This window comes from Rhinichthys klamathensis, unplaced genomic scaffold, assembly GCF_029890125.1.
Source record: "Rhinichthys klamathensis goyatoka isolate OS25496 unplaced genomic scaffold, OSU_Roscu_1.1 h1tg000168l_1, whole genome shotgun sequence".
In the NCBI taxonomy this organism is placed as follows: domain Eukaryota; kingdom Metazoa; phylum Chordata; class Actinopteri; order Cypriniformes; family Leuciscidae; genus Rhinichthys; species Rhinichthys klamathensis.
The window spans coordinates 1,150,001-1,171,264 of record NW_026606699.1 but is presented as its reverse complement, the minus strand read 5'-3'; the positions used below and the strand labels follow the sequence as shown (position 1 = coordinate 1,171,264).

Genomic DNA, 21,264 nt, shown 5'->3' with positions numbered 1-21,264 from the left:
AGCGGTTCAATCCAGGAAGTGCCACATTTGTCATGTTGACATTTAAATCAGTCGGAGAAGTGCTCAAAGAGGTCATCGTTTCAAAGCCAAGCGCATGATGTCAGCGTGCACCAGCGTGTGAGAATGACTTTTCCTGATCACTCGTCTACATTTACAGTGGGGCCTTATGTACTGCATGCTTCTGATATCACACTCATAAGTGCTTGAGGTCAGTTATGATGCCGTAAGTTAGTAGACCGCTTGGTGATTCGTCCTCATCGTTTAGAAGTGCATGCAAAGTGGATCTGTTCTTGTAGCACAGAAAACAACTTCTTCTCAACATGTCGACAACACGAACCAAACTCTTCCAGGACTCGGCTACAACTACAGTGCTTGGCGGTCAAAGTAGACGACGTTCACGGGCAGGATTATAGGCGAGCATTATGCAAATGACAAACCTATGTAGGTTCGAGCAGGAAGGAAGTTTGAAACTTTGCAGAGCTTTTACATTCTCAAACAGCTATATTACACATTACATGAAAGGCAATAACTGAAAAAGCATAATACGGGCACCCGCTGGTTAAGTGTGCTGCCGTCTCCTCCTCTAAGCTGCTTAACGCTCCTATCATGAGCTGAAATTATTAGAAAGTTTGAAGACAGCGGTTCAGAGGAAGATTACACATGAGGAGGTCCTGGTGGTTTGGAGAATCTTACAAACGAGGATTCATTTTTGTAGAACATTGAATCCTCCTCATTAATGTTTCATTTAGGTTAAGTGTAAACTTTGTCTCAGATGCTTCTCGTAAAATTAAAGAGATATTAAAAGCGGATACACATGAGTCAGTTGTCTTGCAGAAAGAGTATAGAGCTTTAAAAGGAACGTGGAGAAAAGCTCAGATCATTTGAGACGAGTTCATAAAGTCAACATGAAGACACGTGAGATGATTGAGGTCTGTTGTTCAGAAGAAAATAGGGAATAGGGATGTGAATGTTTGGTAGACAGCGAATCGATTCAATACACCATTCATAGGTTTTTGATTAGATTCAGAATGATTTGATTAAAACAATGTTCTATTCAGTTTAATTCGATTTGAATGTTTAGATTCTGATATATTACTAATGAAGTAAAATGGACCGGGTGTGTGCAAGACATATCAGCGTTTATAGGATGCATTGAGGAGGCCAAACTACTCTCAATAGCCAAGTGATGCTTGGCTATGATACCATAAGTCTGTGGGTCACCGTGATTTTGTCAAGTAAGATACAAATTTTGTTGATCCTGGAACAACATTCCTGTCTGAAACTTTAGCTCTAAACCTAAACCTACACATAAGTTATCCCTAAAATCAGGGAATAGATAGGTGAATAACACTGGCACCTGGTTATAAGTCTAAACTTGACATAAACTGTAAACTTGTTCCTCAAATCTGATTGGTTGTTTATTCTTAGTAATTTGGTGCCTATTTTTCTTAAAGGAGCCCAATGACTCCTTAATTGATTTTTGTTGTTGTCTGGAACCCTGTATATTGCAAAAAGTAAAATACATAATCTTTTGTCAATTTAACATGGTGCATTCGTGCATGGTGTAGTTTGTTCAGTGTAATGTAAGAGACGTCTCAGATCTTCAACATGCATCTTACATTGACTCTGTACTTTCTCTTTACCCGTCGATGCGCTGCTGTAAATGCAGTGGGTGGTCGCGGGCACATTTGTCGCTCTCTTCCCCTGAGTCATGATTATGTTGCGTATGGTTTTTGTGTTCCCCCTAATGTCTCCAGTCACCATGGATACGCAACAAGTACAGTCTTCGGGATAAAGCCTTTGTGTCCGGACTTTAACAAATGCATTCAGCTCCCCAAAGAACTGCACACGAGCATGACATCACATCCTCTGCATTCATCGGCCACACTAGTGTCGTTTGGGTGATGCATCAAATATTCATGATACATTCTCAATTATTTTATCTTTTTTTATTTTTTTATAAATGTTGCTATATACAATAGCATATTGTGATGACTTTACCAAACCTATTATGTGGCCATTAATTTTAATGTCATTAGGCTTGATAAGTTTGATTATGAATAAGTTCAAGCTGTCCATTTCAGTGAATTCATTCAAAACTCAGATTTGATTCACTTGAAGTGTTAATGAAAGTTCTGACACTTTTCAAATGTTTTAGTAAAAATATATAGGTGAGTATTGCTGTTTATGACTATTTATTGTTATGTTGATTCAATTCACATTCATTTTTATAGCGCCACTTTTTGCTTCAAAGCTGCTTCACAGAAAATGCAAGGTATCTGCATTATAATTTCTGCAGTTATAAGAGGTGGTATAAATATGTTACTTTATTTATACAAAGCACAATTTAAAACAACATAAGAGTTGACAAAAATGCTGTACAGGAGTAAAATATAAAACATTAACAGATTAAACATTCATAAAAAAAAAATAAAAAAAATTCTCTTACTAGTGTGATATAAACTCTCAGTTGCAAGAAAAAAAGTCAGAATTGCGAGATAAAATGTTGCAATTATCTTTTAAATTGTTTTATTATGTGTCGTAAACAAGGTTCCATAATATTGAGACCTCTGCCATCAGACTTTTGAGGTATCTGAGCATAGTTTGACACATTAATAAGATCTCTTCTGAAATTCTAGAGCACTAAAATCTTTCTCCCCTAGAGCAACGTCTTGTGCACAGACTCTCATTAATAAGACTTTGATATGAGACAAACAATATTTATTTTGCTCCATTTACAATGTGTAAATCTGACGTGTCTGTGAGTATTAATTCTCTGTTCTTCCTGAGGTCTGGCATTGAGTCTGTCTGTGCGCTGTGAGAATGCTCCACAGGGGCTCGAAGGTCATGTTATACTGCAGCGTATCTAAAATCACTTCAAGATGTTCCCGCCAGATTGCATCTGACCTCAAATGCCACTTCATTTTCATTTTCCCCTCGTTTGCCAGGACAGGAGTAGGATATCGGCCGCTAGCCTTGAACGCTGGTCTTTCCCGGAGGTCGCATCTCCCGATCCTGACCTCCAAAAGAACATTCAGCATTGACTCTTATACAGTCTGGAAAAACACAATGACAGCAGCATTCACTTCTTATCCATTTGAGGGCATTGTGGGAATGAGTTCCCCTGGATACATGTTTGTGTACCCTTTCAATACTATTTTAAATATCTCTGTAGGGATGGGAGATTTTAAAGATATAAAAATATTTCTCTGACTTTTTTTAAATGATATTCGATATGTATCTCAATATTTATGCATTTACTTTTTTTATTTAAAGGATGCTTTTCTATGAAACACTCATTGTCCAGTAGATTCAGCAATATTTGCCAACAACAAAATACAGTATGAAAACATTTAGTTAATAATCATTTAATAATCAATGAGAGTCAGAATGTTTATTCCAAGAAACACAATACAGTATGAAACCAAGTGAGTTAAAATAATCCAGATGACTCCGAATATTTATTTCAAGAAGTAAATTACAACAAGAAAGAATGAGTTAAAATAACCATGATTGAGAATATTTGGCAAAAATAAAATTCGGTAAGAAAAAAGTGAGTTAAAATAATAATCAAGGTGTGTTTCAAGTCAAGTCAAGTCAAGTCAAGTCATCTTTATTTATACAGTATAGCGCTTTTAACAGCGTAGATTGTTCCAAAGCTGCTTTACAGTTAACTTTAGCTGGAGGTAACATTATTCAAGAACCGCTATAACGCCAAAACAATCTGTTACCTTAAATTATATGTTTATCTCTGTAAAGCTGCTTTGAAACAATCCATTGTTAAAAGCGCTATATAAATGAAGATGACTTGACTTGACTTGACTTGACAGTGATAATAGGAAATTAAAGTAACAGAGATTGTTTTGGCTTTATGGCAGCTCTAGAATAAAGTTATTTTCCAGCTAATGTTAGTTTTGATTGATTCACTTCCGTCGCAACGATCATTAGTTATTAACCTAGGGGCCGCTAACATGACACCGTTTTAACAGAAAACTCTTAAGTTCTCTCTACGCAAACTTTAAAAACTCGAACCTGTGAGAACGCTGATGGCCTGCACATGCGTATTAAAGGGATAGTTCACTTTGAAATAAATTTTTGATATGTTTTTGCTTACTTCAAGGGCATACAAGATGTAGGTGTCTTTGTTTCCGCAGTAGTTTCAATGTTGATATTTTTAGGTCAAACCGTTCTTGTCTGTCAGTCATATAATGCAGGTCTATGGTCAGTCACCCCCTCAAAGAGCATGCACAGAGAAGTCCAAATTAAACATGAGTTAATGACTCGTAAATGTAAGTACGCATTGATGGCCTAAGACACGAAACGAGCGGTTTGTGTGAGAAAACGAACAGAATTTATATCGTTTTTACCTCTTGTAACCACAGCCACGTCCAAGTGATCTGAGGGCGCGGCCGCTTCGGTCTGCGCAAGTGATCTCTCGCGCGTGTACGTCACTCATTGTTTACACAGAGATTTCGGAAGTGTTACCTTTCACTGTGAAGATCTAAACATATTTAGATATATAGGAAATCGCAATGGAAGACGATTTCGATATATCAACAGACAACGTTGAATTTTTTTCGCAACCACGCGAGAGATCACTTCCGGCGCTTTCCGGCGCTTGCGCAGACCGAAGCGCCCGCGCCCTCAGATCACTTGGACGTGGCTGTGTTAGGGTTAGGCTAATTTATAATACAGAATTTTATCGCTTCGGTGTAGCCACGTGAACCGAAACTATCCCGACAACGATTACCTGTACAGAGGTAAAGGGAAGGAGGCCTTCACAGGGTGAGACTTTGACACTTCAGGACTGCGTTGTCGTCGCGTCCAGGCGCAGGTCCTTCATCAGATCTGGATACGGCCTGCATCCGGTGGACTGAAAAGAATATTTAATTTATTTAAATTAATCATTACATTTTCATTTATATGCAAAGGTATCCATACATAGTCATACACGGCAATATTCCACTATGTGTATCTTACTAAATCAATTAATGCATGAAAAATTATGCAAACGAATAATTGAATCAGAGTTTTAAATCGATTCACTGACAGTTTGACTGATTCACAGAATTTGGCTCTCCTTAAACTTCAAACAAAGAAAGGATCATGCAACTAGTCTTAATAGACAATCATCATTTTATATTCCCAGCACAATTGTTCAATCAATATCGCCCTTCTATTTATTTATAGTATTAATGTGCATCTGCCTTCCAGCGTTGTCAATGACAGAATGACTGCTGGGCCGTGGGCCGTGGGCCGTCGCAGTGCCAGCTGTGTGTTTGTGTGTGTGGATCCTCAGCCAATCTGTCAGTGTTAATTGACGCTACATGGTTCTCAATCACAGCGGCTCAGTCTTGCATGTGAAGGTATGAGGACCAAAGCGCCTGCGTTTTGTGCGTAATCCCCGCTGGCCCTCGTGACCCACGTAAAGCTCGCCGTGCCACTGCCAGCGTGGGTTAAGACCCTTCATCTCGTTAAAAAAATGAGTCGTATAATCCGTACGTTAATTAACCTTCCTTAATAGCCCCTCGAGGATGTATAGTAGATCAAATATTGCTGAGATATTAAAATGCAAATGCAGATGTGCGGAGGCCTGCGGAGCTCGTTTCAGGATGAGTGTCAGTGATGGGTTCAGAAGCAGCATTTGATGGGAATGGAGTCGCCCCGTGTGGGAATGGAGTCGCCCAGTGTGGGAATGGGAATGGAGTCGCCCCGTGTGGGAATGGAGTCGCCCCGTGTGGTTCTTTCGTAATTTGTGCAGATGTCTTTAAGGTGTTCACGCCGTGTTTGATAGTATGTGCCTTAGTGTCTTAGATCTTAGGATATTTTTGGAGGTAAATGAGTTCTTGTGGAGATTTTATTTTATTTTATTTTATTTATTTTGATTCTCATCAGTATAAAATATATTATATTATATTTAGGGCTGCGCAGCGATTAATCGCATCCAAAATAAAAGTTTGTGTTTACATAATATGTGTACTGTGTATAATTATTTTGTGTATATATATATAAATAGACATGCATGTATATATTTAAGAAAAATGTTATTTATATATAAAATATTTGTATTTATATATAATATAAATGATATATATATATATATACACACAGTATAAATACACACACATGCATGTATATATTTAAGAAATATATGTTATTTATATATAAAATATTTATATTTATATTAAGGACATTTATATTTTACATTATATATTAAGGATATTTATATTTTTTAGGACATTTTGTCACTTTTTGAGCTTTGTGTTGCTGCTTGATGTCTAATGTATAATCTGGGTGGTGGCACAAAAGCAGTTGTGTGGCACTGATGTAACAGAGCAAGTTTAGCTCTTGACCTTGGAGTCGTGCCGTAGGGTCGGGTACCGTATAATCCAGACTGAGCCGTGCGCTGATTGCTGTTGTTGATGAGATGTTGAGCAGCAGCTGGTGTCTATATTAGCGTGCTGTAATTAGCTCATACTGATGAATACGGTGGGATATTCCCCCCCTCCCCAATCCCAGCTATCAAAATGACCATTTCGGTCATTAGAGTGTGATATGCAAGGACAGATTCCTGCCCGACGGAAATATGCAAAGCACTCTGGAAATGTCAAGCTCAGGAATGTTGGTCCGTGCTAAACACGCTGTTCGTTCATGAATAATGCAAACTCAGAGCGACTCTGTCTCTGAGATCTGAAGTGTTCGACATGCCCTCTGTGAGTCAGTTCTCGTGCCTGATCATGGTGAGGTGTTGGTGGAGAAAGCGTTACTGTCTCTGAGTGTTGAGTTGCATGACAGCTGGGATTTGTGATTCTCTCTCTCCCAGGATTCAGAGCGGAGAACACAGACTCCATGGGTTGTGCTCCGGACGTGAACCGCTCTTAATAAAGCACTCTATAATTTAGCATGTTGTCACCACCATGAGGGCTTTTACCATTGACCAATTAAAGGTTTGTTCACCCAAAAATGAAAATTATGTCATTAATGACTCTCCCTCATGTCGGTCCAAGCCCGTAAGACCTCCGTTCATCTTCGGAACACAGTTTAAGATATTTTAGATTTAGTCCGAGAGCTTTCTGTCCCTCCATCGAAAATTTATGTACGGTATACTGTCCTTGTCCAGAAAGGAAATAAAGACATCATCAAAGTAGTCCATGTGACATCACTGGGTTAGTTAGAATGTTTTAAAGCATCGAAAATACATTTTGGTCCAAAAATAACAAAACCTACGACTTCAATTCAGCATTGTTTTGTCTTCCGGTTCTGTTGTCGAGCCGGTGAAAAAAAGGTAATGGATATCACCATACTTTCCCCAGTTGATTAATCACAGTACATTAAGACAAATGTGTTGTATTTAGTGCTGTCAAATTAATTGTGATTAATCGCATCTAACATAAAAGTTTTTGTTTACATAATATGTGTGTATTTGTGTGTGTTACGCCCCGTGGCTCAAAAGGGACGCAGCAAAATTGGGACACACGAGAAAGACACAGGTCGTCACAGTGTGACAGTGTGAGTGTGTGTGTGTGTGTGTGCGCGCGTGTCTGTGCATACACACACACACACATATATACACTCACCGGCCACTTTATTAGGTACACCTGTCCAACTGCTCGTTAACACTTAATTTCTAAGCAGCCAATCACATGGCGGCAACTCAGTGCATTTAGGCATGTAGACATGGTCAAGACAATCTCCTGCAGTTCAAACCGAGCATCAGTATGGGGAAGAAAGTTGATTTGAGTGACTTTGAACGTGGCATGATTGTTGGTGCCAGAAGGGCTGGTCTGAGTATTTCAGAAACTGCTAATCTACTGGGATTTTCACGCACAACCATCTCTAGGGTTTACAGAGAATGGTCCGAAAAAGAAAAAACATCCAGTGAGCGGCAGTTCTGTGGGCGGAAATGCCTTGTTGATGCCAGAGGTCAGAGGAGAATGGCCAGACTGGTTCGAGCTGATAGAAGGGCAACAGTGACTGAAATAACCACTCGTTACAACCGAGGTATGCAGCAAAGCATTTGTGAAGCCACAACACGCACAACCTTGAGGCGGATGGGCTACAACAGCAGAAGACTCCACCGGGTACCACTCATCTCCACTACAAATAGGAAAAAGAGGCTACAATTTGCAAGAGCTCACCAAAATTGAACAGTTGAAGACTGGAAAAATGTTGCCTGGTCTGATGAGTCTCGATTTCTGTTGAGACATTCAGATGTTAGAGTCAGAATGTGGCGTAAACAGAATGAGAACATGGAACCATCATGCCTTGTTACCACTGTGCAGGCTGGTGGTGGTGGTGTAATGGTGTGGGGGATGTTTTCCTGGCACACTTTAGGCCCCTTAGTGCCAATTGGGCATCGTTTAAATGCCACGGCCTACCTGAGCATTGTTTCTGACCATGTCCATCCCTTTATGGCCACCATGTACCCATCCTCTGATGGCTACTTCCACCATGTCACAAAGCTCTAATCATTTCAAATTGGTTTCTTGAACATGACAATGAGATTCACTGTACTAAAATGGCCTCCACAGTCACCAGATCTCAACCCAATAGAGCATCTTTGGGATGTGGTGGAACGGGAGATTCGCATCATGGATGTGCAGCCGACAAATCTGCGGCAACTGTGTGATGCCATCATGTCAATATGGACCAAACTCCCTGAGGAATGCTTCCAGCACCTTGTTGAATCTATGCCACGAAGAATTGAGGCAGTTCTGAAGGCAAAAGGGGGTCCAACCCGTTACTAGCATGGGGTACCTAATAAAGTGGCCGGTGAGTGTAAATATATATATATATACACTCACCTAAAGGATTATTAGGAACACCATACTAATACTGTGTTTGACCCCCTTTCGCCTTCAGAACTGCCTTAATTCTACGTGGCATTGATTCAACAAGGTGCTGAAAGCATTCTTTAGAAATGTTGGCCCATATTGATAGGATAGCATCTTGCAGTTGATGGAGATTTGTGGGATGCACATCCAGGGCACGAAGCTCCCGTTCCACCACATCCCAAAAATGCTCTATTGGGTTGAGATCTGGTGACTGTGGGGGCCATTTTAGTACAGTGAACTCATTGTCATGTTCAATAAACCAATTTGAAATGATTCGAGCTTTGTGACATGGTGCATTATCCTGCTGGAAGTAGCCATCAGAGGATGGGGACATGGTGGCCATAAAGGGATGGACATGGTCAGAAACAATGCTCAGGTAGGCCGTGGCATTTAAACGATGCCCAATTGGCACTACGGGGCCTAAAGTGTGCCAAGAAAACATCCCCCACACCATTACACCACCACCACCAGCCTGCACAGTGGTAACAAGGCATGATGGATCCATGTTCTCATTCTGTTTATGCCAAAATCTGACTCTACCATCTGAATGTCTCAACAGAAATCGAGACTCATCAGACCAGGCAACATTTTTCCAGTCTTCAACTGTCCAATTTTGGTGAGCTCTTGCAAATTGTAGCCTCTTTTTCCTATTTGTAGTGGAGATGAGTGGTACCCGGTGGGGTCTTCTGCTGTTGTAGCCCATCCGCCTCAAGGTTGTGCGTGTTGTGGCTTCACAAATGCTTTGCTGCATACCTCGGTTGTGACGAGTGGTTATTTCAGTCAAAGTTGCTCTTCTATCAGCTGGAATCAGTCGGCCCATTCTCCTCTGACCTCTAGCATCAACAAGGCATTTTCGCCCACAGGACTGCCACATACTGGATGTTTTTCCCTTTTCACACCATTCTTTGTAAACTCTAGAAATGGTTGTGCGTGAAAATCCCAGTAACTGAGCAGATTGTGAAATACTCAGACCGGGCCGTCTGGCACCAACAACCATGCCACACTCAAAATTGCTTAAATCACCTTTCTTTCCCATTCTGACATTCAGTTTGGAGTTCAGGAGATTGTCTTGACCAGGAACACACCCCTAAATGCATTGAAGCAACTGCCATGTGATTGGTTGATAAGATAATTGCATTAATGAGAAATTGAACAGGTGTTCCTAATAATTCTTTAGGTGAGTGTATATATATATATATATATATATATATATATATATATATATATATATATAGCCTAATATATATAAATATAATAATATATATATATATATACACACACATACAGTATATTATGTAAACAACAACTTTCACGTCAGATGCGATTAATCGATTTGACAGCACTAGTATTACAAGTTTTCTGAAATATTATGTTTAAATATGCAAATGATGCATATCTAATTAAATATGCACTTGTTTGCATAAATGTCTAGAGCAGAAATTTGAACATTGCATAAAGCCATGTTCAAAATTATTGTTTGATTTTGTTGACATATTAGAGGGGATTTTGGATCTCTCTTTTTATTACTCCATAAATCAGAAAATACTGTCAATAGACACTATAGATAGGATTAGGAATAAAAGTGTAAAGTTTGATGAATGTGAAGCTGCTGAACCTTTAAAGATACGTATTGTCATAGAAATCTACATATGCAAATAGATAAAGTGTAATAAAATAAACACTTAAATGTGTTTTTTGGATTCTTTCTTTCCACTAGTCTGAAAGAAGACACGTAATGGAAGCAAAATAACCCAAAATTGAGTGCTTGAAAAAACAATGCTTTGCCTGAAGCATCTTAATGGTATTTGTTTATTTATTTTACACTGCACATGCAATTATACCATAGATCTGAGTTGTTTGTCATGATTTTGATGTGACTTTATTTGTGTGGTTGAGCTGATGGGTGGAGAGCGATTAGTGTGGAATGACAAAAGGGTTAATGCCTCTGAGAGATGAGCTCATTTCCTGCTCACGTCCTCCGTCCGTGTGTGTGTGTTAACTGAATATGACTGACCATCATTGCATCAATATTCCATTATATCAGCTCATGTTTTAAAGGAACAGTTCACCTAGAAATCATCAATCATTTACTCAAACCCATATGAGTTCAACATCAGGGTGAAAAATTATGTCAGAATAAGAAAATGACTGAAGAGTGGTTTGGTAAGGAATCACTTTCTTTTCTGTCTAACAGAGCAGTGTTACTTCACTATACTATTCTAGTATCTATTCAAATTTTTAATGAGTTTTTAATCAGTTGTCATTTAGATTTGTTTACCAGTATTAAACTGTAGTATTTAAACTTATGTATTTTAGTTAGTGTTTCATTTCCATTTTAGTTTAGAGAATAGGCATTTTCCAACACTGTAACATAACAATATGATCTCTCAGGGTTTTTTCTGGCATCAGCAGAGGGGGATTGTGGCATGGTAGGATGAATCATGTCCAAATAAGATCATATTTAAAGGGTTGGACTTAGTTCACCCTAAAATGAAAATTCTGTCATGAATTACTCACCCTCATGTCGTTCCAAACCCAGACTTTCCTTCATCTTCGAAACTCAAATGAAGATTTTTTTGATGAAATTTGAGAGCTTGCTGTCCCTCAATTGACAGCTATGTAACTACCAATTTGACGCTTCAAAAAGTTCATAAAGAGATCGTAAAACTAATCCATATGAATTGAGGGGTTCAGCAGTCCAAATTTTCTGAAGAGACTCGATCGCTTTATATGATGAACAGATTCAATTTTGGATTGATTAAACTTTTATTCACATAGAAACATTGATTAGCGAACATAAACAGAAGCTCAACCGAACCTGCTTGACACGCGAGACTGAACCTCATTGGTTCTTGCTAAAGCTCAAACGTGTTGCGTAACACGAGAATGAACCTCATTGGTTCTTGCTGAAGCTCAAACTTGCTGCGTAACACGAGGATGAACCTCATTGGTTCTTGCTGAAGCTCAAACGTGCTGCGTAACACGAGGATGAACCTCATTGAGATCCCCCCCAAAACCAAGCATAAAATGCAAAACGCCTGCAATCTGAGGACACGCGAGTCTTGTCACATGAGTTCTTTGTATGTATGTGATTTAAATGGCACAAGTCTCATACATCATTCTTGTATTTCAGGTGAATGTTGCTGGCAATCTAGTGAATCTCTCTATAAGTTTAGTTGCAGTCTAAGGACGATTACATGCTAGAGTTCATGCTGTGCTGCAAATCCAGTGACTGGTGCATGGAGGAAAAACATGGTTTGTGAAAGTGACTTAACTCTTTTCAAACCCTCAGAAGACGTCTTACACGCTCCTGTCCGTCAAACAAACCGGCAGATTTCCCAGAGAGTGTTTAATCTGCTGAAGAAGTAATTAAAATCTGATTGGTCTGTGACTCCCTCTTGACCTTGAGACTCATTATTGGCATCGATCTGCCCTTCAGTGTCTCCCGGTGGCGTTTCAGGACATGTCACTCACAGGTCTCAGGTGCACCTGATTTCAGGCTTTGAGTTTTGATTTGTTCCATCAGATTGATGCCTGTCAATGTCAACATTGTCATTTTCATCTCTGATAAAGGCCAGAAATTGAGCATTGATCCATTCGAGAGATTGATCCGTGGTGATAAAGGTCTCCAATTCAAAGCTTTGAAACAAAAAAACACTGCTTTTTGACTTATTTAAAATAGTTTTAGATGTAGTTTTAGATGCATTTAGCAGACTCTCCTTTTGAGGCCATTACATACGAAGTTTGTCTGTGTATATAAATATATGTAGTGTGTGTGCATATATATGTAGTTTGTCTCTAATGTACTGTATGTTGAGGTCATACTATTTGTGGTGATTTGAACGCTCTCTGCTGACTCAGCGTCTCTGTGTTTTCTTACCGTTCATTACGGTCCTGAATGCCAAAGTCAGCACAAAGTTGAGGTTACTCCTCTGTAGTTCCTCTAGAAACTCTTGAACCATCACAGCATCATTAACAGACGGGTGAAGACACGTCCCCTGAGCTTCAGACTATTGTTCTGTTAATTAGTTTCAAATTAATTCCAGGTCAGTGCTCAGAGGCAATCAAACACCTTTCCAATATTCTGTTGCTGTTGTGTGTTTTTGCGATCGATTTTTAAACGGAGGTGTGAAGGGCCGAGAGGAATAACGATGACTGGAGTGTGTGTCTGGAGGAGAGTCGAGATACACGGCTGCCAGGAACTTAGTAGCAACTTCCGTGGAAAAAACAGTGTAAGTTTGATTCATTTCTGTGAATCAGTCCAAACTGTCCAGTTGTCAACTGATTTATTTTTGTCTTCACTCAAACATATTCATTTCTGTCCCATATATATATATATATATGTATGCCGTATGCAGCCTTCAAATGCAACCTCCGGAGGTCAATCGATAAAAAATGAACTAATTAATCACACATTTTTCTGTAATTAATCGCAATTAATTTTCACCTATTTTTTTTTATATATTTATAATATATTTTTATACTGTAATAATTTTACAGTTAGTCACCAAATGAATGTAGACACAACATAAATACATTTATTTTAAATATTTGATCTAACAGGTAGAAAATAAACAGAAATTGAATAAATTTAGCAAACACTTCACCGTTTTCACTGCATAAATTATACATTTTATATAGAGTAATCCTTATTAAAGCTACAAAGGTTATTCAGTCAAGAACACTGAGTGATTTTCTCTGTATTTTGTTCTTTGATTTACATTAATGACAGACATCACAGCAGCAGGTTTATTAGTGTCACGAACTGCTCCGAGACACGAAGGTTGAGGATCCAAATGCAGGATTTATTGAACAGGGTAATCCAAAGATGTAATCCAGATAAAAGGCAAAGGTCATACACAAACAAACAATACAAACCATAACAGATTAGGGCGGAGGCAAAGAGAGAAATCCGAGGGAACATGCAGAGAATCAAGAGAACCAGGACACGGGAGAAACAGGATACAAACACACTCAGAAATGCAGTGAGATAACATACAAGACTTCGCAGGGAATGAATGAGTGTACATGGTTTAAATAGGATGAGACTGATAAGGTAATGAGACGCAGGTGGATGCAATCAGGGATGATGAGTCCGGGCGGTGAGTTATGGGAAATGTAGTTTGTGAGGGAATGACAATAGTCTGATGTGGAGTGGCCTCTGGTGGCTGTCAAGGTCACTCCAGCTGGTGACTGTTACAATTAGGCTGCTGTCACTTTAAAGGTGAACTAAGTAACTTTTTTACCTTAACCGAACAGCTTTGGAGTCATTGTAATGTTTATATTACTGATTTCGTGTTGAATGGTGGTCGTCTCGCACCCCCCTGGTGCCTGTGAGCCGCAAAACCACCCTTGCAACTTTGGGCCAGCAGGCCACCGTCCTCATTGTTAGGAAGTATCGTCGTGTGATATCAGGTCTCGCGAGGTAACGAATTGCTTTACGGCAAAAAACAGATCTGATAAAATTCTGATAAAATGAGCATCAAACAGAAATAACGCGCAGCTCTTAAAGGGGCCATACCTTATTTCCACTCGTTACAGCGTCCATCCTACTGAACAGGTACCGGTGTACAGGGGGAGGGGATCCGGCCGTGAGTGCGAGCCATCTCTGCGTGAGTGCTATTCACGACAGTACAAGTACTCCACAGCGACTCTAGGGGTCGCTGTTTGACAAAAACGGAATTCCTACTTAGTGCTGCTTTAAGACCTGAAGCGCATGACGCAGATCTGACATATATGATGTCCTCACAACTCTTTACGGTCATTTAAGACTTTATTTAACTCATTTAATTTAAAAATGTTACAAAACATTTCTGTTTCAAGTAAATTTCTTTAGAAATTTCTAATTAAAGAATATTGAAAAAAAGGATTTTTAGTAAAAAAAATATACATATTGCTGTTTATTGTTATATTGGTGCTGCAAACCAAAAAATGTTTTTAAAATGTAGTGCATACAACTATACATACATTATATTCCGAATCAGACAATAATAATAAAAGTCAGAAAAGGCTTTAAAGGGTTAATTTAGTGAAAATTATGTCATTAATGACTCACCCTCATGTCGGTCCAAGCCCGTAAGGAAATAAAGACATCATCAAAGTAGTCCATGTGATATCAGTGGGTTAGTTAGAATGTTTTGATCCAAAAATAACAAAAACTACGACTCGTTACGTGTTATCTGTGTTAACTGACGTGTTATCTGTCTGGTACACTAGACACACGTCAGCAGCGTCTTACGTCAGCAGCGTCACTGAACGCGGATCTACAACAGAACCCGAAGACAATACAATGCTGAATAAAGTCGTAGTTTTTGTTATTTTTGGACCAAAATGTATTTTCGATGCTTCAAAACATTCTAACTAACCCACTGATGTCACATGGACTACTTTGATGATGTCTTTATTTCCTTTCTGGACAAGAACAGTATACCGTACATACATTTTCAATGGAGGGACAGAAAGCTCTCGGACTAAATCTAAAATATCTTAAACTGTGTTCCGAAGATGAACGACATGAGGGAGAGTCATTAATGACATAATTTTCATTTTTGGGTGAACTAACCCTTTAAGTGAGGAAACCACAAAAAAGAACCATTTCACTGTACGAAAAAAAACACTGAACTTCTCCTTTCGTGTTCCACGTAAAAAAACAACAAAATGTGGGTTTAATCATGTAAATCATGACATAGTTTTAATTTTTGGTTGAACAATGCTTTTGCTGTCATGTGTTGTGAAATCTCACTGTCTTAGTTTTTTTTGTAGTTTTGCCCATATGTAAATAACATTCAGTGTTAAACCGTGATTTTTACCTGAGACAGACTTTTGAAGAATTGCTTTTCCTCTTTAATTAAGCGTTGTGTTTCACACTGCTGAGTCTCACCGGGGAGTTCACAACAAATGCAAATTGTCTAGAATTCTTGAATATATTTGTTTAAATCTGTTTGCATGTAGAGCCTCTGCGCATAATTCTCCAAATCCAGTAACATCAATATTCATTCTCCATTTTATGCACATTGATGATGACAAACTTTTATTCTGGAAATTTCCCGCAAGGAGACGCCTTGATGAAGAGATTAATTTGATAAGTTGTGATTGGCTTTATTAATGGGCAGATTAACAGTCTGCACAATGTTTCTAATGAGCACTTCATGGCCCAGAGTGATGAATGAATCCTATTATGGTGTCAATTGAGGTTATTTGCAGCTTAATACGTGAGAAGCACAAAAGGCCAGGCGATTTATTTTGATTTTCGCCCTCTATCTTTCGCCGTTCGGGCCGAATTAATGGATTGGCTCGTTAGCTAAACATGAACTTTGAGGGCAGAGCGAATGGTTAACATGATAAATGAGATCTTCTCTTGTATATGATATGAAAATGAATAGCGGCTCTGTTTCAAATCCTAGTGAGCTCCCTAACTGTCTGCTGTCTATATAGGCAGCAATAAGCATCCTAATTGACAAGTAATCATTTTGGAACACCATCCATGCATCATATAATGCTTCTCATTTGAAAAGCACACTGGAAAAAGTATTTCTTCCTTTGTATTTTAGTTTTTTTGATATATCTAAAAAATCGTAAATCACGATTCTGGATTTTCTGGATAAGTTTATCAAAACAATGTGTCAAATGCCAATTGCTTAAAATATCGGCATATCAAGTCAGAAAAAAAATCATCTTCTTTTCCTTTTGAATCAGGTTTATTTTCTAACCCAATTTGTGGATATTTGTTCTTGTTTTAAGGATAAACTCGCTTTATTGTAAAGGATTTCTCAGAAAACAACACTTTTTAATCTTATGTCACTTTGCATCTCAAGCAAATGTATATTCATTTATGAATGTTTAGAAATTTGATATCCAAATTAAGTTTATGCTTAAAATTTGTAAGAAAAAAAAACTTGTTTTCCCTTTAAATTAAGTTTATTTTTTGACCCCTTTGGCAGAAATTTGTTCTTGTTTTAATTATAAACTTTATTTCCTTATAAAACAAGACTTATTCTCTATCATTTTGCATCACAAGTAAATGCATCCTCACCCTAAAAAAGAGATCGCAATTGCTGCCTTAAATTGAGAGTTGAATCTTGTATAACTTAATTTTTTTAACTTATTTTTATGTCAAGGTCAAGGTCAAAGTTTATTTCTATACCACGTTTTAACAACACGAATGTTGACCAAAGTGCTTCACAGATACATCAAAAGTACACATACAGTTAAGTAGAGCATATAAAAAATAACAAAAATTCAAAAAACGTAGACCTAAATAATAAATAAATAGAATCTTTATAAGTAAAAATTTTAAACCTAGCGACCTCACAAGAACTGCAACCCCGTAGTATTTCATAGATGCAAAAAGCATTTTTAAGTGAATTTTTTAATTTAATAAGCTTGAGAAAAAAAACATACTGAAATCTTGTAATGTAAAAACATACAGCATGTTGTCATAACCTATTGATCATATGATTTTTTTATAGTGTTGCTTTAAGAATTTTTATATATTTGATATCAAACCTACTGGTTTATGCTTAAAATGAGGAAAAACATATCTGCTATAAAAAAAACAATGCTCTAAGAAAAAAAAATCTTGTCTATCAATCAAAATGTTAGCATGTTTGCTCAACTAATATTGGGATGGTCTAATACGCATAAAATACACAGCACACACAAATATTAGCATACTTTGATTGTACTGAATTATTTCATTGAAATTGTTCAGTTTCAAATTAAGTAACTCTATAACTTTTTTGAAAGCAAATGATCCTGCGAGTTGAGTTTGGGTTTGAGTGATTCTAATGATGGTTGAGAAGGTTTGTGGTTTTCCAGTGGGATTCCCGATTGTCTCCTACTGTGTTCCCGATGGCCCATGTGTGGCATCTCCATCCGTATGTCCACGCAGCGTGTCGGATGTGCTGTGCTAAATTATGTATGATGTTCAGGGCTCCTTACGGGACTTTCCTCAAATGAGCATGAGTAAATCTCATAAAAACATATCCTGCTTATATTTTCGTGGAAGCTTGTTTCCGTCATGGAATAAAACCATAAAAAAAGCTAATTGCAACTTTTAATTTTTTTTTTCTTGGAATTGCAAGTTTAATTTCTCAGTTAAGTATGACTGTTGTTTCAGATGTTTCTTGTAAAATTTCATAGGAAAATAAAAATAACCCCAAATAAGAGTAAAAGCATAGAGCTATCAAATATAGCAGCTCAGATCATTTGCTCTTGTGAGCATCTGATTAGAAATCTTTGAGTTTATGTTGACAGATGTGAGAATATTGTTGAGATCTCTTCTGAAACTCTGGATGAGGCATGTTTTTCCTCAAGAGAAACATCTGAGAAACGGGAGACGGCCAGTTGAATCCCATGATAAAATGATGGAGATCATTATCAGGAGATCTCATTAGTGGGTCCAGTCCTGTGGTGGCTGTCCATGACAGATGGACGACCGATAGCTTCTTTTCTCAAAACTCTTGTCTCAAAGGTGTCTCAGTTCAGGCTCTTCTCCTTTAAATTAGTTCAAGAAGAAGCTGATAGTTGTGGCTGGGTTAAAAAAGATAGATTTCTCGATTTTAATCGATTCTCGTTTTGATGAACCAATATTGAACCAATCCGAAGAATTGATCTTTTAGTCTTTGCTGTTTTCAGTTGATCCATGAACAAAACTTCACTAAACATTATTTGTAGCGCATCAATAAATCGCATTTGTACTTTGTTACTTTTGATTTGAAAGCTTTCAAATTCTGTCAATAGTATCATAAAATTCCAACAATAAATGTGGCTTTGACACTCTTGGCAACTTGGTAAGTGTTCATTTTGAATATTGTTTATAGAAGAAAGTAACTAACACTGCCTTTGTCAACCACCTTTCCTAGAACAGCCTCACTAATGGTTTTGATGGTAAACCAGCACCAAACCATCACTGGACCATGCTAGTCTAAGGTGTTCACACTTGTAGTTCGGATTGCTTGGTTCATTTGGTCCGGACAAAAAAAACAAACAAACATTTAGTCTTGGTCCACTTAGTGTTCACATTGGCATTTTAAGACAGAGCCTAAAGATACCGAACCTAAAGACGTAGGGATATGTTCACAGCCTTTTATTATGTATATTTCATGATGGAACTTACCGAAACATCCACAACAATGCTGTGTTCTGGGATAAATGCGCTCGTCGTATGTGTGTAACTACATATGATGGTATGTTGACCAGCTGAGAACTCGTGAAGAGCTTATAAGATGTGTAAAGGAGTCAAAACAGCGTCAGGAATCCCTCCGTCACACACACAAACGAAGATCTGCTGCGAGGACACGTGGTTGTACCAAACTGTAATAAGCAACATCACGACTATGATGAGAAAAAACAGGTATGCTTGAGCATTCTGCCCTTTTTAGGGTCTCATGTGACATCATGTCCTGTTTTTGGTTCGTTTAGATATCTTTGGTCCATGTTGCGTTCGTATATCACCAGAGTTCGCTTGGAAGCGGACGAGACTCATGTTTTCAGCGTCTCGGTCCTCTTGTTTGGTGCACCAGGGTTCAGATGGCAGCGTTCACACACTTATTCAAATGAACCGCACTAACAGAGCAATCGCACCAGGGTTCGTTTTAATCAAACCAAACATGCCAGGTGTGAACACACACCGTGTCCGTTATTAGCCGATCTCATAAATGGTTGTTTTCCATGTCGGATCTCTGCAGATTGAGGGTTTAAGAGCTTTGTGGTGTTGTTTTCTTCTGGTGTGCGAATAAAGACTCTTTTCTACCTGTGCGCTCACTATGGCAGTGACCCATTCCTATGGCAACACGAGCATCTCTCAAGGTTGCTGTGAGCGATAGCGGTTCATGCAATCTCCTGTGTGAGCAGATAGTGCCGTTTTTACGGTTCACCCGCTGCCCTTGGGTGCTCACTATGGGCCGCGCACAATCTCTTCTGTGTTGCTGATAAAGCAAATAGTGTTTTTGTGGAAGCCCCTGTTATATTGAATTATAGGTCAAGCAGTGACCTCGTACGGACAGGCAAGCTTTATTGATCTGTGTGAAGTTGAACTCAGAGGAGCTTATCCAGGTAAACAAGCCATTTCTACTGTGATATCGTTTACTGTGCAAAAACAAAGGTTTTGTTCTATATTTAAAAATCTGATTTATGCTAGAAAGGTGGTAAAAGGGATTTTGGCTGAATCACGTTTTACCACAAAATTAAGAGAATTATATTTTGGAAAATTATATTTCAGTCTTTTTGGCATCGTGATAATAGTTTTCATCATGACAATTTGGCACATTTGCCCCAACTTTTCATTATTTATCATAATGTGATCTGATTTTTCAGTCATTTTGTAATTGTTCTCAGTAGGAATTATTATTCGAGTTTCCTTTCTGTAATACAAAAAAATACTTTTGTACATAAAAAAAATTATTTATTTTTCGTTGCTGTTTAAGTCTGCATTATATGTAAACTCACCCTATCAATTTTACTAAATGCATGTTATTGATCTTATTGTGAACGATTCATTCATGCATTTTTGGAAACACTTCACTTAAAGCCTTTATGTTTGATGCATTATAAAGGTATTTATAATTTATGTTATAAATGCATTATATCTTTTTATAAATAATTGTAACCAAAGTTACTGTAAAATGCATTACATTTTCAGATTCCTTGTTACATTTGAAATTGGTTGTTTGTCATGTTTTAATGCATTATACTTTCTAAAGGTGTTCAATGAGTAGATAAGTATTATAATGTATAATTGTGGTTACAATTATTCATGAGGTGCATTACAAGGCATAATTAATGCATTCAAAATACTTTTATAATGCATCATATATAAAGGCTTTAGGTAAAGTGTTTCCTTTTTAATCATATTTTTTGAAAGATCCACTGAATATTTGGACTTTTAAAGGCAAAATTGTCACACAGCAGGGCCATTAAAATGAGCTAGTGAAAACCTTAAACGATATAAGTCTTTTTTTATATTATAATATTCATGAAAATCTGTCTCAATGCAGTCACATTTATTTCTATAGGGTGTAAAGTTTATTAATTATGAAACAAATTCAGTTTCAGTTATAAAGCTTCTATAGAGAAGAAAATAGTATCATTATTCAGCTCAATTTTGTTCAAGTTTTTTTTCTCATCCAAAAGTCAGTGCAAATCAGTATATTAATATTAAGTGTATTTTAGGTTTCAGTATTGAGAATGTTTAATTATCGTGAAAATCTCAGTCTTAATGTAAAGTCAAGTCATATTTAGATATATAGCGCTTTATACAATACAGATTAATAAACAGAAAAAGAACAGTGTTGTAATATTCCTAAATTATTAAACAAATTCAGTTTCAGCTTTAAATCAACTCTAGAGTCATTATTCAGCTCAATTCAATAACAGTGTCTATGTTGTGTCATGATCCAGCTCAAATTGTGAGAACAATGCCAAAAATCAT

At 37.7% G+C, this 21,264-nt stretch overlaps 1 protein-coding gene across 2 annotated transcripts in view; it reads left to right on the top strand.

Annotated features, from left to right (window-relative positions):
• Window positions 1-21,264, top strand: part of cdk14 (cyclin dependent kinase 14) — a 160,778-nt gene that overhangs the window by 18,944 nt on the left and 120,570 nt on the right. The window lies entirely within an intron of this gene.